Here is a 27,874-nt window from a genome sequence, read left to right on the forward strand (position 1 = left end):
CCTCAGCGCTGCCTGGCCCTGATTGGCCAGGCTGCGCAGGAGTCTGCGGGGGGGGGGGGAGGCGGCTCGGCGCGGCGGATTGTGGCGGATCGGCAACGAGCGGCAGCGAGCGGAAGTTACAAGCAGCTAGCAAAGTGCTAGCTGCTTATAACAAAAAAAAATTATGCAAATCGGCCCAGCGGGGCCTGAGAAATCCTCCTGCACAGGTTACCCCGAGCTGAGTTCGGGATAACCGGCAAGGAGGTTAATGATATAATTTCCCGAACAATCGACCAGCCAATTTGATTGACTATTGATTGGAAATGATCATTCAGGCACACAAAGGGGGATCAAAAAGAATATCCAATCAGTGGGATTGTATCGGAAAACAGATGAACAGAACAATCAATACATCAATCGTTGGTTTTTCCATCGGCACCACTAATGCTGCCTGAAGCAATCGATAGTACTGTTGATCGGGGAGATTGCACCATTAATGGGCACCTTGAACCCTATGAAAGTCCAGGTCATGCATACCAGAGATAGCTGGTGGTCACATAGAGCCACAAGAATAAAAGTACTCTAAGTAAAAATGTTTTATTAAAAATGTTTTTATTGCCTAATGTCTATAGCAGCAAATAAGGTTTCTTCATTCATTTTTTACCCATTAGCAGCTTGAATAGAGTCATCTCATTTGAGATAAGTGCACTGCTTTTGACCTCAGTCGGCAGAACTCGTTGTGCTGTAAATACTTAGAATGCTTTGATCTCTCAATGCTAGCAGAAAATATAGAAACTGAAGGCAGAAGTCCTCTATTATTGTCTCACACACTGCCCCCTATTTACAAATAGCCATAAATACACATTGTGCTGTAATATGTACGAACAGAGGCGCCAAGCAGAGTAAAACAATGTTCTAAAAATGATAAAAAGAGGGAAGTCGAGGTGGACTTACCTCCCTCTGGTAGTGGACATATACTCAAATGCAGAGTAAAAAATATACAATTTATTCACAGCTCCATAAAATCACAACGCGTTTCGCGGTCAACAATCCCGCTTCATCAGGTAGTACAGGAGCATATAAAACTGGTTCAGGTCCATAAAGCGTGTGAGCGCCTCTGTTAAACCTGACTGGAAAAAATACATTTCAAAGCTCACTAGTTGTTATAGGAATAAATACTGCTATATATATGAGGCTTAGCAGAGTGAGTGAAAAGGTGGATGAGACTGTGAGGTGGATCTGCTCCACGACTGACTCCTCTGTAGCAATAATTCTGGGGGGAATTACATTTCATTTTGAGAAAATGACAGACGAGCTTTAAATCTAGTTCAGTTTTAACAGAGTGAACACACACATTTTTTTATTTGTTATATTTCCTTTTGCTTGCCAGGAATGAAGTTCATATCATGTGTAAATTACCCAAAGGCACTGTGCATCTGTTTGGAAACAGCGATGTGTTTTTCATGTACTAAAATGCAAATGAGGCCTCATTTTTAGCCTAAGTTACTAGTGAAGCCCATGGATTCAAGGCTCTGTTTTTCACTTTATAACTCAACAGTTGCCATGGCAACAAGAGTCTTATTCATCCTGTGGCTGAAACTGTGATTGCAGGTGGTTTACTGTAAACACACACACTCACTCATCATGCCACAATAAATAAGGACATTTCCAGTAAGGCAATCATTGTATCATATTTGTGTTGTGAAAGTGGGCTTAAAGTAAAAGTCCACCCTTCTAGTCAATAAATAATGTCTCATCACAGAGTTGTCAGACACATCATCCAAAATGTGCCCCCTCAGCACTAATCTTGCAGATCTGCTGACGTTAGCTCACAGAAAGCAGGTTCTGCATGGAACAGAAAAGACTGCTTGCAATTTTCAAGCAGTTTGCCAATCAAAAGGATACAGGGTACATGTACATTAGGGGACATGTGGCAGGGGGTTTCCGATGCGCTCATTGTTCGCGAGTCGCATGCTTTTGGTGGCACCGATTTTCATCTGATTCAATAATAACTATCCACCAAATCTGCATGTATGGCCACATTTAGGCAGGGGGCACACTTGACTGTTTTCATGCATGTTTTCTGCACAGAATGGCTGAGAACTCATCCTGCATGAGAATTCTGCACATTTTGTGAGTTTTCTCTATCAATCACATTAGCTGCTGTGAAAAAAACATGAATGTTTACTGCATAAAAACACACATGGGCCTAAATTCATAAAAATGAGTGCAGTAGTTCAGAGACGGGCGGGAAATTACCGCTAGGGGTAAATGAGGGTTTTTGCAGTGAATTCATAAAAAAAATTCAGAGTGCGATAGCAGTCGGTAAGTGTGTGGTAAGTGTGCGGTAAGGAGCGGAAAGCTGTCGGTAAAATTTGCTGAGTGCGGTAGTTTGCAGCTGACTTCCCAATGACAAGGTGCATGCTGGGTAGAAGTGGGCAGTTTTAGACACATGTGACTTATTTTTTATAAATTATTACATTTTTTTATAAATTATTATATTTCATATAAATTATTATATTTTTTTATAAATTATTATATTTAATATAAATATATATATATATATATATATGTATATATATATATATATATATATATATATATAATTATTCGTATAAAATTATATAACTCTGTACGATTTCTAACCCTTCCTCCTCTGTATCCTTAAAAATTCCATAACATTAAGCTGCAACTGCAAGGGCTCCATTTGTCACCTAAAATGCTACTGTGCAGAGCAAACTCGCCAGGTCTTTGCTGGCGATAACAACACGTTATTTATCGCTTCCTTACTCCCCCTTTTTTTTCCATGAATACACTTCATTCACTTTACCGACACAAACAACGTTAACATTACCGCACCATTACCGCACTAATACTGGTAAACATGCGGTAAATTTTATGAATCCACTAACAAAAACATACCATGTGGTAATTTACAGCTTGGGCGATAACGCATGTGGTAATGCTGTATGAATTGAGGCCATGGTGTGCAGAAAATGCATGCAGAAAAACGTGCGCAGAAAACTGAAAGACAAGTGTGTGTCCAGCCTTAGAGTTACCTCATTATTTCATTGCACTTGTCAATACCCCAGTAGATAGAAGAGCTTATGAAAGTCCCAGTCTTGTCTTCCTCTCCGTTCTGCTACCACCTCCTCTTCCCCTGTATTCGTGAAATTAAAATTGGCTAGAAATATTCTATATCCTCTATAATAATATGCAAGTGTCCCTGCGTCTGTCCCTGTGTCAGTGCTTTTTTTGCACTGCCCATGTGCAGGGACAAGACGCAGAGACACTGCCAAGAGTCGGAGGAGGATGGGGCCAGAAGGGGCGGGCGTGTGTGCGTGCAGAGTGCGCGTGGCTAAGTAATGACAGACCCAGGCCCGTTTTTAAACAGGCTAAGGTCACTAGTTATTAATAATTACTTATATAGTGCCATCGTCTTTCTTAGTACTATACAATGTAAAAAAATAGTCTAGGAGACATTATATAGACAATGGTACATAAAACATAGTTGATACTACTAGCCTGGGGCACCAAATAGGTCAGAAATATCCCTGATTGGTGGGCAGTGTAACAAAACACACAACAAATGACAAGAAACAAAGTGAAGGGAGCTGTGCCCTTGTACATTTACAATCTAAGATCATAGGGGGAAAACGAGGCATAAAGCAATGCATAAGTTTGTAGCTCTAGGACACTGCCATCTGACCAATTATATGCATGCTGACATAAACTTAATCAAAACCTTGCAGCTGAGTCTGACCTCAACCCTTTAAAGGACATCCGAGGTGAAAATAATCTGATGAGAAAATCATTTTATTTAATTTTTCAACATCTATCCTCCTTCCCCTAAAAATTACTTTTTTATATCCCACAGCTTTATTTTATATTTAAATCTAGTTTTTAGTTTTTTACTGTTTCATTGTCTCTGCTCAATGACACCTTTATTGAAGAATGCCGGAGCTCAAATCTATGAATTACCAATCCTTTTTATCTTTCCTGTTCTCAGAAGCCATTTACTAACAGGTAAGTGTATTATGGCTGCAATTTCTTATCAGTGAGGGTTATGCTATAGTCTGACCCAGTCCAACCCGGTCCCGACCCGGACAGAAACTGTCACTTGCATACCTGATGTTTAACTCTTTCAGGCAGAGAAAGAAACAAAGGAACACAGCCTAGTTTTTTGTGTGCTTGGCACTTTACATACTGTACACATGTCTATCTCATCATGTCACACGTCACCTCGGTTGTCCTTTAAGTGAGCCCAACCTATTGGCAACATTATTACTGAATCAAATCTCATCCAAAATCAATCAACTAACTAACCAACAACTCTACCCTAGGCTTAAAGTGTACCCGAGGCGACATGTGGCACGATGAGATAAACATGTGCATGTACAGTACAAAACATATTAATAACCTTTCATATTAATAACCTTTTTTACTTGCTTTATTTTGCTGCCTGAAAGAGTTAATTTCTAGACATGGAAATGACAGCTTCTGTCTTGTCAGTAACTTGTCGAGAATATAGTAAACATCACTGATAAGAAAATTAAAGCCATAAATGTTTTTCTGGCAGTAGACAACTTCTAAGGGCAGGGGAGAGAAAGGACAAGGTCAATAGTTCATGCATTTTCACTGTGGGACACTTAATAGATCAGACTGCCACTAATTAGAGACAGAAAAATATTCAACCTACTTTGGAAATGTCTAAATATATAAGAAAAGCATGAGATACTTAAAAAAATCATTTTTAGGAGTAGGAGGATAACTATAATTGTCTACCTTTTTAGTTTATTTTTACCTTAGGTTCACTTTAACTTGTCCCCAAGATCCTGACACTAACATCCTCTAAATTTAACCTGCCTGAACCTCCCAAACTGACTGTTGATATATATCTCTCTACATGGTAAGCCTTCATAGCTCTCTTCTCCTGGTACTGTCTTTTAAAGCCATATTTGCTAGCACTTATACAGCATAACTTTCTGCAGCATAATTTTAATTAGTATCCATTTTTGATCCAGAGGTTGCACCGTAGGTGTGTTGCACTATGTAATAAATGGACAAGCTAGCATCAGGTGTGCAGCAAACATCATCTTTTTGTTATATTTAATTTTAAGTAGGCTTTAGCTTCTAGACTTTGTGAAACGTATATATTGTAGAGACCATGCTTATATAAATATTGTCTGCATACAATTTAAAGGCTGGGCTGAACTGGCAACCCAAAAGAAGTAGATGATGACATTAGGCTCCAAACAAAATCCCAAAATTGAACATGGCAAATTTTAATAGCAATCTGAGGGATACAAAATGGTAAAAAGTGCATAAAAGCATTGGGAAAAGCATGCAGTACATTTCATGGGGCAAATATGCTTAGAACTGCAGTACAACGTTCTTTCTATGCTCTCTGGATTCAGCTGCAGGTCAGTTTGATATGTGTGTGTGTTTGTATACATGAAGAGGTAGAACTTTGTAGATCACATGAAGTAGGCAGTGAGCATTGTAAGATCTCATCTTTGGTAACAGGAAAAAAACAGGCAGTGTTAACAGGTCATAAGTTTGTATGAATTTGTGGACACCTTGTAGCCAAATAGTAAAATTACACCTACATACATTTAGTTTAATAAAAATACCTACACATAATTTAAAATTAACTCCTTACCTCACACACTCTCCCACAGTTAGCCAAATACATGCATATTTGCATGCATATTTTGCATATTTGCATTTTGCATAAAAAAATGTACAATAAAAAAAAACCAAACATCAATAGTTACCTTAGGGACTGAACTTTTTATTTTATTATGTATGTCAAGAGGGTATATTACAGTTATCTTTTAAATCATGGGCTTGTAAATAGTGATAGATGCAAAACTGAAAAAATGCACCTTTATTTCCAAATAAAATATTGGGGCCATACATTGTGATAGGGGCATACTTTAAAGAGAAACTCCAACCTAGAATTGAACTTTATCCCAATCAGTAGCTGATACCCCCTTTTACATGAGAAATATAATGATTTTCACAAACAGACTATCAGGGGGCGCTGTATGACTGATTTTGTGCTGAAACCCCTCCCACAAGAAGCTCTGAGTACCGCGGTACTCTGGGCAAACTGCCACAATGTAACAATGTTCACAGACAGGAATTAGCTGTTTACAGCTGTCTCTAACAGCCAAAACAGCTAGAAACAGCTACATAACCTGCCCACAGTAAAAATGTCACCATGTAATAAATGTCAGAATGTAAATAGGGGAGACTACAGATTTTACAATGAGCAAACACTGACTAAATCATTTATACATAATTATGGTAAAAAATGAAGCACTTTTTTTACTACATTATTTTCACTGGAGCTCCTCTTTAAATGGTGTAATAACAGGGACAAATGGGCAAATAAAATATGTGGGTTTTGATTATGGTGGCACGTATTATTTAAAAACTATAATGGCGAAAACTGAGAAATAATGCATGTTTTCATTTTTTTGCGTATTATTCCTGTTAAAATGCATTTAGAATAAAATAAATCTTAACAAAATGTCCCACCCAAAGAAAGCCTAATTGGTTGCAAAAAACAAACAAAAACAATCTATAGATCATTCAGTTGTGGTTAGTAGTGATAAAGTTATTGGCGAATGAAAGGGAGGCGCTCTGAAAGGTTAAAATTTCTCTGTGCTCAAGGGGAAACACCTCTCAGTGGTGAAGTGGTTAAATAGAAAGCTTTTAGGATTTGCCAGTGTTCATTTTGGATTTAGTTTGGCTGTAAGAACTACAATTGGAGGTGTGCTAATTTCTCTAATTTGTTAAGTACTCATAAACTTTATGGGCCCATTCCATAAATGATCCCCTACATTAGTCTGATGAAATATATTATGAACTACTACTGGAAAGTTTAGAGTTTTTTTGACAGATTTGTCTTTGTAGAGATGCGTGAATCTAGTTGGGATCATTTTCTAAAGTTTGATAACTTGTAATGCTATTGTCATACTTTTTCTGCTCTTCAAAGTGGTTGCCAGGAAACCATTTATACTTTAAAAAATCCATTTAGTCTAAGCCTCTACTCTTGTCCTCCATAAATGTTGGCGTGTGTGTTAGTTGAATAGAAACTATTACTAATTGGTTTTATAAGCACCTCAATCATTTGTATTGAAGTATTTCTCCTGGTGAACGTCTTTATACTGTGAGTCACTCAGTATATTATCTTTTCTGAGACAGCCATGTTGTAGGGACCAGTCAATATATATACTACGTGAACTGCACAATTATCAAAGATCTACAGCCTCAGCAACCTAGATGAACCTTACTGAAACCTATTGCCTTTTGCTGAGAATTGCTGTGAATGGCTGGATGGGATTTTACAGTTTAAATTATACTGTATATCCCTTTTTTCCATGTCTTAAAGTTACTGCAAGGTTATTTAAACTGACACTGAAGCAAAAGTAAACTTATGAGATAATGAATTGTATGTGTAATACAGATAGTTGATAGAACATTAGTAGTAAAGGAAAGAGTCTCATATATTTATTTTCAGTTATACAACTTTATTTATAACACTGCATCATTCTCTCATATTTGCAGTTTTGAAACCACACTCTGGGATTTATTCACTATAACAAATAGCGTGCCTTATCAGAGTTAACATGCTTTATCAGAGTTAGCATGCTTTATCAGAGTTAGCATGCCTTGGGCTTGATTTACAAAATGGTGCTAACTTTAGCACTGGCCCTTAGCACGTCTAAACTCAGTTGAAATGTGAGAAGTAGTGATCGTGCGCAAAGTACCGCGCGCAAAGTTTTGCGCGCGCACTGCACAGAGCGCAGGGCGCTCCGCGCAAAGTGCCCATTAAAGCCTATGGGACTTAGCGCGCGCATAGAACTTTGCGCGCAAAACTTTCAGCGCGATCTGATTGAGAAATCTGGTGCTAACCTACTTAGCACCCTGGTTAGCGCGCCTTAAGACTTTAGACGTGCTAAGTAGGTTAGCACCTCTTAGTAAATCAAGCCCCTTATCTGAGTAGCATAGCGAGCGCTAGGAACTTATGCCTGCTAATTGGCAATGACGAGAGCTCCACTCGTCCTGCCCTGAGCCCCTTTCAAGTGACAGGCAGCTTTTTGCTTCCTGTTTAGCATACTAGGTTTTTATTTGTCATTTTTGTTAATAAAGTTATATATATTTTTTAAAAGTTGTTTTGTGGAATCCATTATATTTTGCGGATGTCTGCTATTATGTGGACATCCTTAATACACTGCCGTATTCTCTGATTGGCCAAATACTTCCGAGTCAAAATTTGGAAATTATCAGTAGTAAACGAGTAATCAGAAAATGTGTTGGTTACTGTGGAAATTGGAATACCATGGAAAGTTTAGACCAATCACGAAACTTGGATACTACGGAGTCTTGTAATTGGTCTAAAATGTCCATGTTTTTTCGATTTCCACTGAAAAATTCTGCAGCTTGTGATTTTGCTGTTTGTTTGCCTTGGACGTTTGTCTTGTCTGACACTCGTCTAAAGGGGCCCATACACTTACTGATTTTCCTTCCGATACACTGCCGATTTGATCACTTTGATCGAATCGGCTGTGAAATCGTCATGCAAACTCTGACCGAACAATCGATTTCTGTCCGAAATCAATCGTTCCCGTCGATTCACGTCAATCCTATCCGTGCAGTAGATTTCGCTCGATCGCCGGCAGGTCGCACTCCCTGCGCATGGCAACTTAACCAAAGTTTGTAGCATCAGGCCTTATGAGTGCTGCCAAAATCAGTCCAGTTTTAGAAAACAATTTAGCCTACTATCCTAAAAAAACTTACTGATTATGTTTATTTGAAGTTCCTACAATTAAAAAATAACTATTCATTATCTTTATCATTTTATTTCATTTTGCTTTAAAATATATTCATACATTTAAATTTGGTAATACTAGAAAGTTTATCATACTGTATATTGTATGTTTTCATAACAGATTATTTGAAAACTAATATCATATTTCTGCATTTGTAGTATAGGCCATAGAACATTTGTGAAGGAATGTTTCTTATAAATACAAAAGCCATAGATCCATATGCTTCGTGTACCAGCATTCACTGAAATGTTTCCATGGATTTTGTTTATATTGATTTAAATGCTAAAACCTTTCCAAATTAGAACATGAATTTGCCACAACATTTCCGGTGTCACAGCAGTGTTTGGAAATGCACTGCTGACAGAGCCGGGTGAATCAAGCTTAAAGGATAGATCTTTAAGGTCATCGGTTACTAGGCAACACTGTTTAAGTGCACAGATGTAATGTGGCTTCAGAAACCTTCTCTCACAGCTTTTACATAACTTGTTCTGTCAGTAGGGATGAACTACAAATTGCCAAAAAGATACATATTTTTACTAAGGGAAAATAAACATATTCAGTGTTATATTTTTCTTGGATCAGGTGAGGTACAGTATGAGAGGGAAAGTCAGATAAACAGAAATGAACAGTTTAGATTGTGGGGTTGTACTGTAAGAAGGAATAGACAATAGTGAAAGCCGAAGAGATTTTTAAAGTGAACAAGATGCTCATGTATAACGTGTCATGGATTATTCCTTTCTTAAGCCTCTAGACACTGAATGCCATGATGCAATGGTTCCCCGGTTCGAGCAAGATGTGTACGTTCAATCTCGTGGCAAATCAGGCCTTTTTTGGTTACCAAAGTTTTTTGGAAGCAAGGCGGAGTGATTTGCCATACAATCGTTATTTGGCTGAACAAGCACAGGCAGAACCTGGGGTGGTACAGCGCAAAAATGTTTGTGGGAAGGTCAGAATGGGCACCTGCTGAGTGAATCATTTGTTCCTAGGATGCATGGCAAGCCCCAGCAGCCAATGAGAACAGATCCCACCATGCACAGAAATAAACAGGAGTGGAGGGAGGGGTTTATCACTTCATCTTGTGTGGTCTGTGTGATAGAAGGTAGAGAGACAGAAAGAGAAGTGTATAGTTTTAGTTAGTTCTGTTTTAACAACTTACAACGGTGGTTTATAGGGTGTATTGGGTGTTGTGCAGGACTGTTATGTATTTACATAAGGTGCCCATTAATGATACCACATAGGAAACAATCAACCGTCTGATCGATCAGATTTGATAGTGTTAGATGGTGCCAACCAACAACAAACAATCAATTCTTGCAAAATTGCACTTTTGCCCATCTTTACTTTTTAGGCGTTTTCACTAACTAAAAAATCCTGTTCATCTTAAATGATGTCCATCTATATATATATATATATATATATATATATATATATATATATATATATATATATATATATATATATATCTATCTCAGGGTCGAGTTACTGTGAAACTCACAAATACAATAACAAATGTCAGTTGTTCTGGTTAAAGGACCACTATCACGAAACACTTAGTTTTTAAGTACCCCCATAGTAGTTACTGCATACATACAAAAGAATCACTGTGTATTTCCTTTTAATTGTTAGTGAGGTTTTTTACCATCCATGTGAGCCTTGTATGCTGCTGGCTCAGTGCAGAGATGCTGACGCTGAGCTGACAGACTCCGGGAGCTATCTAAATAAAGTCTTTTTTTTCCCTCACCTTCCGTCATATAAATCATTGGGACCACTTGTGCTGTTTCTCCTGTGGCTTGTACACACATCAAATGACCCTCGCACTTACCCCTTCCCCCCACAATCACCAAGGCAGCTTTCTGCTGCTGGAGCCTCACGGAAATTGCCACAGTTATGGAGGGTGATGGAAAAAAAAGACTGTTTATTTATTTATAGAGAGCTCCCAGAGTCCTTCAGTTCAGTGTCAGCGTCTCTGCACTGAGCCAGCATACAAGGCTCACATGGATGGGAAAAAACTCCCCACTAACAACTAAAAAGAAATACACAGTGTGCAGTGATTGTTCTGTATGTACGCAGTAACTACTATGGGGGTACTTAAAAATGAAGTGTTTCGCAATAGTGATCCTTTAACCTCCTGATGGTGTATAAATTGTATGCTATGCAAGGTGCCAAAAGTCCCTGTTATTTCACACATAGTAGTCTGTAGTGATACATTAAAAAAGGAATCCTTGGTGATTTCAAAATGTAAGCTTTTGTTTTTTAACGGATTACATATAACTTTTTTTTTTTTACAATCTGTGAGTGCTTCCTTGTTTTCCCCAAAAATAAGCCCTCCCCTGAAAATAAGCTCTAGCTTATATTTAAGTGTGCTTGAAATATAAGCCCTCCCCTGAAAATAAGTCTAAGCTGTATAGAAAATAGGAAGCTATGTTATTGTATGAGGAAGTGTGCAGTCTTTTACCACAACTCCCTTGTGGCTGTGTCCCCCTTAGCTCGCCTGTAAACGGCTCCAGTATCCTAAAATGGTTTGTGCCCTTTGACACGGTCGCCACACATGCGCTGTATGTAGCTGCTTTGTGACAGTGATTCCCTCTTGTCAAGTGCCAATGTGCATGCTATGTGCCGATGCATCCACGGGGCAGTCACAAAAGACCCGATCGAGCATGCAATGCATGTGCGGTGACCAGGTCAAAGGGTGCCGACCATCTTAGGATACTGAAGCCATTTACAGAGACATCGAGCGAGATGCAGCCACAAGGGAGGTGTGGTAAGAGACTACACACCTCCTCATACACTAATATAGCGTCCAATTTTCTACCCTATACCTCTCAAAGAAAATAAGACATCCTCAAATATAAGCCCTAGCACATCTCTTATTTTGGGGGAAACATGGTAGCTTTTGTGATTTTTCCTAGAATAAGTAAAATATCTGTAAGTAGTCATTTACACTAGTTTACACATTTTCCATTACACAACAAGATGTTTACGGTAGTTGCAATTACCTTATTTTTTCTTTAGCTTTACCATGACTTATAAAAATGAGAACATTCAAATGCATTTGGATATAGCAGCAGTATAAGTGCTTTGGGAATGATTTACTTTATATGAAACCATGTAAACCAGGCCCTTTAAATCTATTGTGAAATTTGAAAACTGGAGAAGAGCTGCATAGCAATGAGTTGCTGGACATGAGACTAATAAGAAATATGTTGTTTGGCTCCTACAAAAAATGAAAATGAATGAACATAAAAGTAATAAAAGAAAGTCATTGTCAGAGTGGGCCTTCTATTCATACAGTCGTTTTGGATTTGGTAAAGTGAAACATATTATTAAGTGAAATGGGATCTTCAATTATTTCCTTAAACTCTTCCACTTTATATACCTTAAAATAGTTTAATTGCTGCCTGTGTGTGTTTTAATTAAACTGGATGTTCGCAATAGAACAGAGTATGAATAAGTCTGTGCTGGTTGCTATAGCAACCGTCTCTTTTTTTTCCCCCTTTTTTTTTCTTAAGCAGCTGTTGACTAGAGTGATATTGATGTAATCGTTCATGCTATTTTTGCCTTTAGATCAAGAAAAGCATGTAAGAAAGCTCTTAAACATTGCTTACTTCCACACATATAATGATAAGATTAGCAATGACACTGTGCTGCATCCTTCAGAACTCTGGACCCACGGAGATGCAATTTAATGCTAAACTATATCTCATATCAATGATTAGGAAGTGGGTACATTAGAAGAAAAAATTATAGTTCCAACATGCACTTCTCCACTGCTCTGAAAACTATGAATTGGTCTGTAAATCAGGGTGTTTAAATGGAGAACTTCTAAACATCTCTTTTTCAAGTGCTGGTCATAGAGTGCAGAAATAGCTATATAAAGTCGGCTATACACATAATTACATAAAACACTTGTTGATACCATTTCATAGTACTGCAGAGATGGATTACTGCAAAAGGATATAAACTGTGGCCTAGAGGAGCTGCTGCAGTAAGAGGCGAAAAGAAGCTAGCAAATAATTGGCTGTGCAAAACAAAAAGGGTTAATACTCTTTCAACGCTCAACTGTTCTGCTTTCAGCACCTGCCCCACACTCCGTTACCTTGGAGTGCACAGTCCAAAGGAAATCCAATCACAAGAAGGTTCTGACGCTCCCCCTACACACCTGTATGTATTGTGTTCCTGGCTCACTCTGGTCAAAACCTTCAGCAAAGCACCAATTCACTGTCACTGCTGGGAACCTAATACTGCCCAGACTGTGCTCTTACCAATCCATGCAGTGTCACCTATGGGTAGGTTAAGGCAATCCAGTGTCCTTAAAGAGACACTGAAGCGAAAAAAAAATTATGATATTATGATTTGTATGTGTAGTACAGCTAAGAAATAAAACATTAAAGAGAATCTGTATTGTTAAAATCGCACAAAAGTAAACATACCAGTGCGTTAGGGGACATCTCCTATTACCCTCTGTCACAATTTCGCTGCTCGCCGCCGCATTAAAAGTGGTTAAAAACAGTTTTAAAAAGTTTGTTTATAAACAAACAAAATGGCCACCAAAACAGGAAGTAGATTGATGTACAGTATGTCCACACATAGAAAATACATCCATACACAAGCAGGCTGTATACAGCCTTCCTTTTTAATCTCAAGAGATCATTTGTGTGTTTCTTTCCCCCTGCAGCTCTCACCCACTGAAGTGTCAGGCTGTTTCTTCCTGCAGAGTGCAGACAGCTCTGCCTGTATTCCACAGTATGTGAAAGCCCAGCCAGCTCAGAGGAGGATTTATCCAGCTTGTAAAAGATAATAGAGCAGAGAGAAGCTGCACTAATCTAAATAACACACAGACAGTGTGCAGAGAGGGGCCTGGAGGGGGGAGATGCATCACAGAACCACAACACTGAAGAACTTGGCAGCCTTCCAGACACAGGCTGACAAGTCTGACAAGAGAAAGATAAGTTGATTTATTACAGAGATGGTGATAGTAGAACGTGCTGCAGTAAGCCAGGGCACATTAGAATAGATTTTGGAACTTGTAGGATGGAAGAAAACCGGATGAAATTTTTGTTACGGAGTCTCTTTAAGATCAGATACATCAGTCTAATTGTTTCCAGTACAGGAAGAGTTAAGAAACTCCAGTTGTTATCTCTATGCAAAAAAATCCATTAAGCTCTACAACTTTAAAAGTCGTGGAGAGGGCTGTTATCTGACTTTTATTATCTCAACTGTTCCTGGACTATTTACTTTTTCTCTGCCAGAGGAGGGGTCATTAGTTCTCAGACTGCTCTGAAATAATCATTTTGAATGCTGAGTGTTGTGTAATCTGCACATATTATAGAATGATGCAATGTTAGAAAAAACACTATATACCTGAAAATAAAAATATGAGAATATTTTCTTTGCTGCTAATCTTCATAGTACAAAACCAATTCATTATATCATATTTTTTTTTTCGCTTCAGTGTCTCTTTAAGTCTCCTTGGTGCCGCCTAAAAATAAATAAATAGAAAAAAAAAAAATAATCAAAAGCCAACACCCACACTACACTGAGAAAGCTCTGTCAAGGTGATTTATGCTTTAAGAAAGATGGCATCTGCAAGTATTCAGCTTGACTTGATCAAGGTAAGGCTGAAAACTCATAGATTTTTGAAAGGCAAATACATATTTACACTGATTGCACTTATATGATTACAAATACATAATTACACTGATAGGTTATGCTCCACAAACTCTGCACCTCCTCCAAAACTATATTAAAAATAACTGTAACCTGAGGGCTGTGGCAAGAAACAAAACTGAGGAGCCTCACCTGGGGTATTATCTAGAGTGGAATAAGATGATAAATAAAATGTTGTACTCACACTTTGTAGGCTGCCAGGGTACAGGGCAAGCAATATGGCAAAATGACATGGGATGGCATATACCAGGTTTCAGCAACAAGTACAGTGCCTTGTAAAAGTACTACACTTTATAGAGAATTTATGTGTGCATCAAACGTTTCAGAAGTTTGCAGGGTTAAAACCAATACTGCAAAGTGTTTGCCCTACGGGAATTAGTTCATGCTACATTAGCACTATCCAGGAGCGCCACAGGGAGGTTTCCCAATGCCCCCATACAACCGGGGTACCCCAAGCTCTCTCACTGCCTGGAAACCACAGCGGCATCCCGGAGGGAGAGCCTGGGAGGTGCAGGCGACCCTCCCAAGCGTGGCCAGCAGTGGGAAGAGCCGCCCGCACCTGCCTCCCCCTCCCTCCCTCCCAAAATTTACACTTACCTCAACGTCCATTGCGTTCTGCTACATGAGCATGACTTGGCAGCGAACACATGAAAAAGGAGTGAAGCATGGGCCACCCCAAGCTTTGGAGCTCAGAGCTGGCTTTCACACAACACTCCAAGGGGGGCGAGGGCAGGCGCAGACAGAACAAGCCATCCACCACCCGCCTCCAAAGGGGGATAGAAATGAAACACTACACTTTATAGAGAATTTATGTGTGCATCAAACCAAGTAACACCTGACAAATCTGGCTTTGCAAATTTGGCCTAATTGGCTGCTCACAAGACATAGCTCATGCAAATATGCATTTGCTTTCGCATGCCAAAGTTTGCAGGGTTAAAACCAATACCGCAAAGTGGTTGCCCTGCGGGAATTAGTTCATGCTACATTAGCACTATCCAGGAGCGCCATGGGGAGGCTTCCCAATGACCCTGTGCGGGTGGCTTTTCACGGCGCTGGCCACACTTGGGAGGGTCGCCTGCGCCTCCCAGCCTCTCCCGCCGGGATGCAGCTGTGGTTTCCAGGCAGTGAGAGAGCTTGGGGCCCCGCGGTACCCCGGTTGTATGGGGGCATTGGGAAGCCTCTCCGTGGCACTCCAAGATAGTGCTAATGTAGCATGAACTAATTCCCGCAGGGCAACTGTAACGATTGGTGTAGCACACAGACGTCTGATTATTGGGTGATCTGCAGAATCACCAATAATACAGACTCTATACCCGATTATGTGGTGATCTGCAGTATCACCAATAATGCAAGTATAGACGGCTGAGAAACAGAGGTGTAAAGTGTTTGGTGCAACAGTAGATTAAATGGATAGATCTCACCAGAGAAGCTGGTGAGTACTATCTGAAACAACAGTGCTAGACCTCACCAGGGGAGCTGGTGGGTAATAGCTACAATAACAGTGCTAGCCCTCACCAGGGGAGCTGGTGGGAACAACAGTAGTATAAATAATAGGTCTTTACCAGAGGAGCTGGTAAAGTACTAATAACAGGAGTGACAACAAAGTTTGGCTAAACCTTACCAGAGGAGCTGGTAAGGTACTATCAGCACAAGTGACTGAATAATTTAACTAGACCTTACCAGAGGAGCTGATAAGGTACTATCAGTCACAGGAGCTGTATAACTTAAACTAAACCTGACCAGAGGAGCTGGTGGGTAATTAATCAAAAGAGCACCTCACCAGTGGCAAGGGCCCACTGGTGAGTAGAGAGGTCAGACAGGCAAGGTTTGGCAACTGAGAGGAGAATACAGTACAGAAACGTGAGGCAGAAGAATAGTGAGTAATCAGGCAGAGGTTCAGCAACTAAGGTCAGATAGGCAAAAGTACAGAATCAATGAGCAATAGCAAGGTCAGAGTATAGCCAGAATCATACACAGGTAATCAGTAATACAATATACAATAGTCCTAGTCTTGTGTGAAATCCCTGGTTTCCTCCCAGATCAAAGCACACCGGATACTAGTCTAAGGTCTGAGCGCTAACACAAGTGTATTCACAACAGCAGACAAGTTGCCAATGACCAGTGAAGGCTTAAGAAGCTGAGGAGAGCTCACAGCCGTCCCCCTTACCAATCAGCCAATCCGAGCGGCGTGAGTCACCTCTGACGTCAGCCGACCGGCAGGTCAGCTGACGCGCCTTCTTCCAGCATAAAGGTTCTGTCTCCGCGCGCGCCTGCGCGATACAGCAACCCTATGAGCACGAGACAGTACCGTTCCCGGCGTGCTAGACACCGACGGAACGGATGAGGCCTGAGAACAGGGAACAAAGGCGGCTGCGGGTATACCCTGCGTGTCCGCAGCCTCCATAGTTGCAGATGTTACAGCAAGCGCTTTGCGGTATATGTTTTAACCCTGCAAACTTTGGCATGCGAAAGCAAATGCATGTTTGCATGAGCTATGTCTCGTGAGTAGCCAATTAGGCCAAATTTGCAAAGCCAGATTTGTCAGGTGTTACTTGGTTTGATGCACACATAAATTCTCTATAAAATGCCTTGTAAAAGTACCCCGACACCCCCCCCCCCCCCCGACATGTTTCGTACTTTATTGCCTCACAGCCTGGAATTAAAATGGATTGTTTGAGAGTTTACAAGATTTCATTGAAGGTCAGTACTTTGTGGAACCACCTTTTGCAGCAATTATAGCTGCAAGTCACTTTGGCTAAGCCTCTATGAGCTTGCCTTGCCACTGGGATTTTTGCTTATTCTTCAAAGCAAAAGTGCTCCAGCTCCTTGTTGAATGTTTTTCGCTTGTGAACAGTCAAGTCTGACCAAGATTCTCTATTGGATTGAGGTTTGGAATTTGACTAGGCCATTACAACACATTTAAATGTTTCCTCTTAAACCACTTGAATGTCGCTTTAGCAATATGCTTAATGTCATTGTCCTGCTGGAAGGGGAACCTCCGTCCAAATCTCTAATCACTGCTGGCAGACTGACGTCGTTTTTGCTCAAGAATATCCCTGTATTTAGCACCTTCCATGTTTCCCAGTCCCACCTTCTAAAAAAAAAAATCCCATAACATGCTGCTGCCACCACCATGTTTTACTATGGGATTTGTATAAATTGGACACCGAGATACCGCCTTCTGTTTTATAGAGCAGCATTACACTGCCTTTAATTCTAGGCCTCTTTTGAGCCCATATGAATTTGATAGACAGATAGAAGGCACCCCTCACGAGTTCCTCTTTCAATCATAATTGGGGCAGCTGCAGTGCCAGGTAATTCAATATAAGCATGCGGCGTAGAGTACAATTGCTTGATAATATGCACAAAAGCTTCTTGAAGGCCATCGTGCTGAAGAACCTTTATCATGTACGACCAGGATATGGTGTTGAAGGCCTTTTCAATATCTAATACCAACAACACCATCTGCTTACTGGAGTGGGCTGTGTGCTAGAGCAATATTACAGCTATTTTTACATTGAATTTAAATACGTACATACACATCCAGGATCAATGAACCATTGTCTGCCTTGTACAAGTTTTAACAAATTAATAAACATTACTTGAAATTTATCTTGGAGTGCAGGAAAGAAATGTGTGAGTCTCAGATAGTACTATATGTCAAGTATTTGTATTGTGATATACATTACATATTGTATTTTTAGGCGTTTGCAAATATGTCTACTCCTACGCTTCTCATTTACATTTAAAATTTTGTTTTACTTTTGTCAGGTCTCTTTGAATCCACCCACATATTCCAAACATAGAATACTATCTACGTCATGCTGCAATGGTTGTCACTCTAGAAGGAAGGATGAAAATATTACTATGGTGAGATAACCAGAATTTGTTAACCAGAAATTTAAAACAGACCATACTAGGAATATTCCCCTAGCAAACCCCAAAACAGCCCTATTAATTTCACAATTGGCATGATTTATCAGTGGTTTTGTTTAACAAAATATAGCTGGAATATGATTTTCTGTGATGATCATTGCAGGAACCAATCTGCAAAAATGCCGATCGTGTCTGTGGGGTGACTGTGGTGTTGAAATACACACATTTCCAGTAGTTTGCATTAAAATACACTTTTCACTAGAACTGTTTTTTATTTGCTTTTAATTTGAAATAATGCAACAGGCTGAGGGTCCTATGCAATTCCAGCAGATTTCTGTTTTTTTATCTACCTGGTATCAGACACAAGTTAAAGTGAACCAGAGACGAAGCACCCTTGTGTATTTTACCATAGAAATCAGTGGGAACATTAGAGAAAACATTTACCCTGCTCTCTGTTCCATCCTCACTGCTAAAAGTGTCTGTTATCTAGCTGAGATAAGAATCCCGGACTGAGCATTGAGTTTTGCTTTGCTATAATGACTCAGCTATAATGATTCCTGAGCAAAGCCAGCAGGGGGCAGGCTTGGACTTGAAGACACCAAAGAGAACACAGTCTCAGCTATAATTATTCTGTAGCAAAGCCAGACCGACTGCTTAGTCGGGATTCTTATCTTAGAGGTGATAACAGGCAAATTAAACAGAGAACAATGTAACAAAGAGCAGATTAGGTGTTTACTGTCATGTTCCCACTGATTTATAAGGTAAAATACAAGAGGTTGCTTCATCTCTGGTTCTCTTTAACAGCAAATTCAATTGCCATGACTTTTCGGTCCCGATGTCTGTGTGAAGTTATCCCTGTGCAGACATTATTGCTGTCAGGGATAAAGGCAGGTGTCAGACAATGGCCCTTATTCAATTCACCTTTTCTCCAAAGTTTTCTCCGAAGTGATATTTTCACACCATATCAATAGAAATGCATTTTCAGCCGCCAGCAAACAAAAACGTAATAATACTAAATTTGACAGTACTTTTCCACCTATATTTTGGCGCTTTTTCAGTTGCTGAGTGCTGAAAAGTTATTTTAAAGGGACTCCGAGCAGTGCAGAAACTATGGAAAGATGCACATCATTTTAAAGCTCTCTTTCTCCTCTTTCCAATGATATATAAACCGCCACCCTACGCCTTTTAGTTTTCGCTATTTTCGCGATTGAAATTGCCGCGGACGCGATTTCGATCGCGAAAATAGAGAAAACTAAAAGGCGTAGGGCAACGGTTTAGGTGTCATCAGAAAGAGGAGAAAAAGAGCTTTAAAATGATATCCATCTTTCCATAGTTATATTGTATTACACAGGGCGACTTTTTGTCAAAGTCAGCAGCTGCATTCAGCAGAATGGAGCTTCTGACACTGGGGAAAGTGTCGTCCTGTGTAATACAATATAACTATGGCTTGATGGATATCATTTTAAAGCTCTCTTTCTCCTCTTTCTGGCGACACCTAAATCGTTGCCCTACACCTTTTAGTTTTCTCTATTTTCGCGATCGAAATCGCGGCCGCGGCAATTTCAATCGCGAAAAAAGCGAAAACTAAATGACGTAGGGTGGTGGTTTATATATCATTGGAAAGAGGAGAAAGAGAGCTTTAAAATAATATGCATCTTTCCATAGTTTTTGCACTGCTCGGAGTCCCTTTAAACAAAGATGAAAAATGATCTCCAAGGAGAAAATGTAGGAGAAATAGTGAATTGAATTGAAGGGCTAATTTCTTAGCAAGGTGCAGTGTGTGGATCTGTCTTCAGTACCATGCACTCCTTATCATCTCAGTTTTATTTTTTTATGTGTTTTAACTCAACTTTAAAAACAAATGGCACAACCCCCTCCCAAGCCTTTTCACCCTTAGGCCAGGTTCACAGTAGGACCTTGCAGAGCTGTGTTATAAAATGTTATAACGCAGCTTACCACACTGCAATAAAAAATCGATACGATGTCCACAGTGCAACGTTAGCATTGCATGGTAATGTGTTGCGTTAAACGCACACATTACCAGGTACAATAAAGCATACTTTTCTTTGACTGTATGCTTTACTGTACCTACTTAATGAAACGGTAACACAGCGTTAATCTGTGTTACCACTTTCTTGTTGCATTGCATTGTAATGTTGCTTTGCAACTTCCCAACGCAAAGTCCCACTGAGAACCTAGCCGGAATCATTTGTGCAGTTTGGTATGGCCAGAATAGTGGAGCAGGTAACATGGAGCTCTTCTATGCTGAACCAAATTAGCCTGCATGATTTACAACGTAATCAAACTCAGCAGGAGAGGGACAGAAATCCTTCCCCTCTCCTGCAAAGCCCCTGACCATGTCAATGGCGAGGTGCTCATCTTTCACCCACTGATTGGACCACTGATTGGACCAATGATAATCTTCCCTGAGGATGATTCTTGTTGGTCAGTTAAAGCTAATGTAACCCCGGTTTAAAAAAAAAAAAGAAGTCAGATACTCACCTAAGGAGAGGGAAGGCTCGGTCCTAATGAGCCATCCCTCTCCTCTCCCGGTGGCCCAGGTACTGCGCTGGCTCTTCCATTCTCATCCCACGCCGAGGGGACTTTGGCGCGCGTGCAGTGTTATCGCTGCCCGTCTTTGGGAGCACTCGGGCTCCCAAAGCATTTCCGAAGCCTCCCTTCGGCCGGGAGACAACGGTATTTGACTGAAATGGTAGAATACCACTACGGGCGAGCCAGGACAGCAGCGGGCACCGAGAGAGGAGAGGGAGTGCTCTATAGGACCCAGAGCCTCCCTCTCCTTAGGTGAGTATCTGACTTTTTTTTTTTTAAACCGGTTCCCATTAGCTTTAAAGGACCAATAGGGAGTGCTGGTGTCATAACTGGTGTCATAGTGAGCTGTAAAAGGGTGCTTCAAATGCAAGTGGTGCCAGGAGAGCTGTGGGAGATGTTGATATGATCCAACTTGACTTCCACAGCCACACAGGGAAAATTTTGCAACACATAAATGGTTTCCTCTACCTCCCTGTTTTTAATGTTATCACACAAATGTCTATCAGAAACTAGATCAGCTGTCTGTAAGGCCTCGTTAACATTACGTTGCGCTCTCGCCCGCACTGAGCGTTTTTTCTTTCATATCGCTCTGCGTCTTATAAGCGCTTTTAAAAGCGCTTTAGCAGAGCAATTATTTAAACCACTTTGCCCCCGAGAATGAATAAATACAATGTATATCACTATACAAATCGTTTTTCCAAGTGCTTTGTGTTTTTCCTTATACCTTCCATTCAGGGCAAATCGCCCTGAAAATGGTACATGCATCGCTTTTGTCGGCGGCAAGCAGACGGAATGCCCAAATGAGAACTATCTTATTGGAAAGCATAGTGTAAGCGCTGCTCTTAAAAAAATCCCAAAAATCCCCAAAACGACTCTAGTGTGAACGAGCCCTAAGAATTGCCTTAAATAAAAATTATGGCAGACCAAATTTATCTTTAAATATGATCTTTGTTTACAAAATAGTCTTATAGATAAAAATTGTATCTATGAGTTATCATCCTACTCCTAAAAATGACGTTTAAATATCCTACAGTTCTATTTTATGTTTAAAGAGGAACTGTTGCAAAAATCTTAAAATTTGAAACACGTACAAATAAGAAGTACATTTCTTCCAGAGTAAAATGAGCCATACATTGCTTTTCTCCTATGTTGCTGTCACTCACACTAGGTAGTAGAAATCTGACATTACTGACAGGTTTTGAGTTAGTCCATCTCTCTATACGGGATTCTCAGCATGGCCTTTATTCTTTATAAAGATACTCACTGAAAAAGATTTATACAAAGATTTGGAATGCTAGCCCTTTGCTTCTATTTAATAGCATAACATGCTGTTTTGTGCACACTTTACAATGCCCCATTATCAGTGTTGCTCACACATTTTTGGCAAAGACATTCTCACATTGAACATTTTCGATTTCAAGAAAATTGTCATGAAAATACATTGCATTTTCGCAATATGGTGAAAATTTACAAAAACGAAAAAAAATCTTTATTGTTACTTAGAAAATGCAAAAAAAAAAATCATTTTTTTAATCCTGGAAATTTGCAAAAACGAAATTTTTTTTATTTTAGCATGAAAATTTGCAAATGATTTGAAAAATCACAAACTTATTACAAAATAATTTTCAATGGCATTTTCACTCAAAAGTCATTATTTTTGTGAAAATTAATGTGAAAAGAGTGTCAGCATTTTCACTCATCACTGCCCATTATTAGTATTCTATGATATATGCTGCTAAATGCCATTACAGCAGCAAATAGTGAAATGCAGCTTTAGAACATAAATCTGCCAAACATGCCACCTTAGCATCAAACCACAACACAGCCTTTTAGTGCCTAATTTATATTCGGACCCTTGAGTTCTGCAGCAGCTAAGCACTTAGGATCTAAAAATAAGTTGTATTCTTTTTACAGTTAGGATGCAGAAAATCCCATCATGGAAGTTCCATCTTGCTCACATAAAGCTGAATAAATACATTACCTTCTGCTCCTGGGGAGCCACTCTACGGCCACTGATCGGCGTTAAAGGCAGTCATACAGTGGTTAAGAAGGAACATTTTTATTTAGATTTTAAATAAAAAAAGTTAGAAATTAACTAACAGTGATAAAATAAATAAGTGGGCAACCTGTTTCAAATGAGGTTACAAAACTATTCCTTTAAATACTGACACATCTATCTTATGCAGGTTCTGGGGCTACTTACACATTATCAGTGCCTAAAATGTATCTAACTAGCCACAAGACCTGTATAATTCATTTGTGTCCTTATTTAAAGGGATTAATTGGCACAACTGTTTTCAAAGAGTAAAACGAGGTAATGGAACATTTACCAAAAGTAAACTGACAATGGTGTAACCCTCACTGATGAGTAATTACAGCCATGAAACACTTCCCTTGCAGAAAATGGCTTTTGAAAGCAGGAAACATAAAAAAGGTCAATAGTTCACAGATTTTAGCTCTGGTATATTTCAATGAATGTGTCATTGAGCAGAGACAATGAAACAGTAAAAACGGCAAAAGTTGATTTAAATAGAAAATAAAACTGAGATATCTGAAAAAGCCATTTTTAGTAGAAGGAGGATAGATACAATTGTTTATCTCATCAGTTTATTTTCACCTCATGTTTTCTTTAAAGTGAACCTTAAGTCTAAAAAAAAATGAGTTTTACTCACCTGGGGCTTCCCTCAACCCCCTGCAGCTGATCGATGCCCTCGCTGTGTCTCTCCGATCCTCCTGTCCCCACCGGCGACTACTTCCGGTTTCGCCGTCGCCGGCCGTCAGGCTGGGAATGCGAGTGATTCTTCGCATTCCCAGCCACAATATTTCCCCCTATGTTGCTATTGCGGCCTTCCTTGCCGCAATAGCAGTATAGGGGGCGATATTGTGGCTGGGGACGCAAAGAATCACTCGCATTCCCAGCCTGACGGCCGGTGATGGTGAAAACGGAAGTAGCCGCCGGCGGGGACAGGAGGATCGGAGAGACACAGCGAGGGCACCGATCAGCTGCAGGGGGCTGAGGGAAGCACCAGGTGAGTAAAACTCATTTTTTTTTAGACTTAAGTGCCTCTTTAAGGCACAAGGGTTAATAAAATCTATTTTTTTTCCCCAAAACTGAATGGAAAATTGTCAGCGCTCTATACAAAAGTGGGAAAATGTCTTTTTTATTGCCTCTTATGCCCTCTATATGATCTTGTAGGGACGGCATCTTTCATCTCTAATCAGCAAGTTGCTGACTTTTCATTTATTTATACACCGTTTTAAGTATGCATTTTGAATGTCTTTATCTGTAGTTGATTGACTATGCATATTTTATGGTGCAGAAATATTTCTAAATGGCAATACAAATAAATTAGAGCACAGTATTTATGGAGGAAAACATATTTTGCAGAAAATGTGAGTTTTAAATAAGGTTTCAGCATCTGCTTGCACAGGTGGCCACAAGTTATTTTGAATGTTTATTATTCCTTGGCTTCATTTCATACTTGTGCAAGAGTAAAACATCTTACTCTGCTATGATGATGGGAAATTTAATCCAAGGTGACACAGCTGATAACACAGACACATATTTAGACTGTTTCAACTCATATTTTAAATTGGCAATTAAAAGTATGTAATGTGTTATGTTTTAGTTCAGTTAACCCATACTTTTTGACTTGGATGATACAGCTGTAGATAACCCCATATATGTCTTTACATGAGAAGCACTTAATTGATTTAAAAATGTGCTACTAGTTTTGGTGTTGGGTAAAGTCAGGAAATCTACTGACCACTGGAGGTAGCGGGACTTTGGAGATATTGGAGTTGATTCACAAAACGTATGTTATAAATTATCTGTCCTTATCTGTTTATCTCACAATTTGTGTCTCTTATAGATGAAGGTTTCCCCACTCAGTAATAACCCTATTCAGTAAAAACTCTCTAGACTCCATGCATTAACATTGCATTCAAAACCAAAAATTAATTTTAATGTTATTGTCTACAATCTACCATATAGTAAAAAATCAATTGGAAAATGATAATGATGATGATGATGATGATGATGATGATAGTGGCTGGATGGTGTAATGGTTAACCACTTAAGGACCACAGTCTTTTCGCCCCTTAAGGACCAGAGCCTTTTTCTCCATTCAGACCACTGCAGCTTTCACGGTTTATTGCTCGGTCATACAACCTACCACCTAAATGAATTTTACCTCCTTTTCTTGTCACTAATACAGCTTTCATTTGGTGCTATTTGATTGCTGCTGCGAGTTTTACTTTTTATTATATTCATCAAGAAAGACATGAATTTTGGCAAAAAAATTACTTTTTTAAATTTCTGTGCTGACATTTTTCAAATAAAGTAAAATTTCCTATACATTTGAGCACAAAAGTTATTCTGCTACATGTCTTTAATAAAAAAAAAAAAAACCCATTCAGTGTATATTTATTGGATTGGGTAAAAGTTATAGCGTTTACAAACTATGGTGCCAAAAGTGAATTTTCCCATTTTCAAGCATCTCTACCTTTTCTGAGCACCTGTCATGTTTCATGAGGTGCTAAAATTCCAGGATAGTATAAATACCCCCCAAATTACCCCATTTTGGAAAGAAGACATCCCAAAGTATTCACTGAGAGGCATGGTGAGTTCATAGAAGATTTTATTTTTTGTTACAAGTTAGCGGAAAATGACACTTTGTGAAAAAAAAAATCCATTTCTGCTAACTTGTGACAAAAAAAAAAAATGAAATCTGCCACGGACTCATCATAGCCCTCTCTGAATACCTTGAAGTGTCTACTTTCCAAAATGGGGTCATTTGTGGGGTGTATTACTGTCCTGGCATTTTGGGGGGTGCAAAATTGTAAGCACCCCTGTAAAGCCTAAAGCTTTACAGGGGTGCTCATTGGACGTTGGGCCCCTTAGTGCACCTAGGCTGCAAAAAGGGGTCACACATGTGGCATTGCCGTACTCAGGAGAAGTAGTATAATGTGTTTTGGGGTGTATTTTTACACATACCCATGCTGGGTGGGAGAAATATCTCTGTAAATGACAATCTTTTGATTTTTTTTACACACAATTGTCCATTACAGAGAGATTTCTCCCACTCAACATGGGTATGTGTACAAATACACCCCAAAACACATTATACTACTTCTCCTGAGTACGGCGATACCACATGTGTGGCACTTTTTTGCACCCTAACTGCGCTAAGGGGCCCAAAGTCCAATGAGTACCTTTAGGATTTCAAGGGTCATTTTGAGACATTTGTTTTCAAGACTACTCCTCACGGTTTAGGGCCCCTAAAATGCCAGGACAGTATAGGAACCCCACAAATGACCCCATTTTAGAAAGAAGACACCCCAAGGTATTCCGTTAGGAGTACGGTGAGTTCATAGAAGATTTTATTTTTTGTCACAAGTTAGCGGAAAATGACATTTTGTGAAAAAAAACAATAAAAATCAATTTCCGCTAACTTGTGACAAAAAATAAAATCTTCTATGAACTCACCGTACTCCCAACGGAATACCTTGGGGTGTCTTCTTTCTAAAATGGGGTCATTTGTGGGGTTCCTATACTGTCCTGGCATTTTAGGGGCCCTAAACCGTGAGGAGTAGTCTTGAAAACAAATGTCTCAAAATGACCCTTGAAATCCTAAAGGTACTCATTGGACTTTGGGCCCCTTAGCGCAGTTAGGGTGCAAAAAAGTGCCACACATGTGGTATCGCCTAACTCGGGAGAGGTAGTTTAATGTGTTTTGGGGTGTATTTTTACACATACCCATGCTGGGTGGGAGAAATATCTCTGTAAATGACAATCTTTTGATTTTTTTTTACACACAGTTGTCCATTTACAGAGATATTTCTCCCACCCAGCATGGGTATGTGTAAAAATACACCCCAAAACACATTAAACTACTTCTCCAGAGTACGGCGATACCACATGTGTGGCACTTTTTTGCACCCCAACTGCTCTAAGGGGCCCAAAGTCCAATGAGTACCTTTAGGATTTCAAGGGTCATTTTGAGACATTTGTTTTCAAGACTACTCCTCACGGTTTAGGGCCCCTAAAATGCCAGGACAGTATAGGAACCCCACAAATGACCCCATTTTAGAAAGAAGACACCCAAAGGTATTCCGTTAGGAGTACGGTGAGTTCATAGAAGATTTTATTTTTTGTCACAAGTTAGCGGAAAATGACACTTTGTGAAAAAAAACAAAAAAAATCAATTTCCGCCAACTTGTGACAAAAAATAAAATCTTCTATGAACTCACCGTACTCCTAACGGAATACCTTGGGGTGCCTTCTTTCTAAAATGGGGTCATTTGTGGGGTTCCTATACTGTCCTGGCATTTTAGGGGCCCTAAACCGTGAGGAGTAGTCTTGAAAACAAATGTCTCAAAATGACCCTTGAAATCCTAAAGGTACTCATTGGACTTTGGGCCCCTTAGCGCAGTTAGGGTGCAAAAAAGTGCCACACATGTGGTATCGCCGCACTCGGGAGAAGTAGTTTAACGTGTTTTGGGGTGTATTTTTACACATACCCATGCTGGGTGGCAGAAATATCTCTGTAAATGACAATCTTTTGATTTTTTTACACACAATTGTCCATTTACAGAGATATTTCTCCCACCCAGCATGGGTATGTGTAAAAATACACCCCAAAACACATTAAACTACTTCTCCTGAGTACGGCGATACCACATGTGTGGCACTTTTTTGCACCCTAACTGCGCTAAGGGACCCAAAGTCCAATGAGCACCTTCAGGCTTTACAGGGGTACTTACAATTTAGCACTCCCCCCCCCACTTGCCAGGACAGTTAACAAACCCCATAAATGACCCAATTTTGGAAAGAATACACGCTAAGGTATTCCATGAGGGCCATGGTGAGTTCATAGAAAATTTTATTTTTTGTCACAAGTTAGCGGAAAATGACATTTTGTGAAAAAAAAAACAACACAATTTCTGCTAACTTG

The 27,874-nt window shown here is 39.6% G+C and overlaps 1 long non-coding RNA gene across 1 annotated transcript in view; it reads left to right on the top strand.

Moving 5' to 3' along the window:
- The window catches only part of LOC137570737 (uncharacterized), a 136,814-nt gene that overhangs the window by 80,732 nt on the left and 28,208 nt on the right, over positions 1–27,874 (top strand). Inside the window, exon 3 of the long non-coding RNA XR_011031155.1 lies at positions 18,261–18,359. This is a non-coding gene — a long non-coding RNA (uncharacterized lncRNA). The remainder of the gene's footprint in view (positions 1–18,260; positions 18,360–27,874) is intronic.

The sequence above is a fragment of the Hyperolius riggenbachi genome, chromosome 4 (assembly GCF_040937935.1).
Source record: "Hyperolius riggenbachi isolate aHypRig1 chromosome 4, aHypRig1.pri, whole genome shotgun sequence".
NCBI lineage: Eukaryota > Metazoa > Chordata > Amphibia > Anura > Hyperoliidae > Hyperolius > Hyperolius riggenbachi.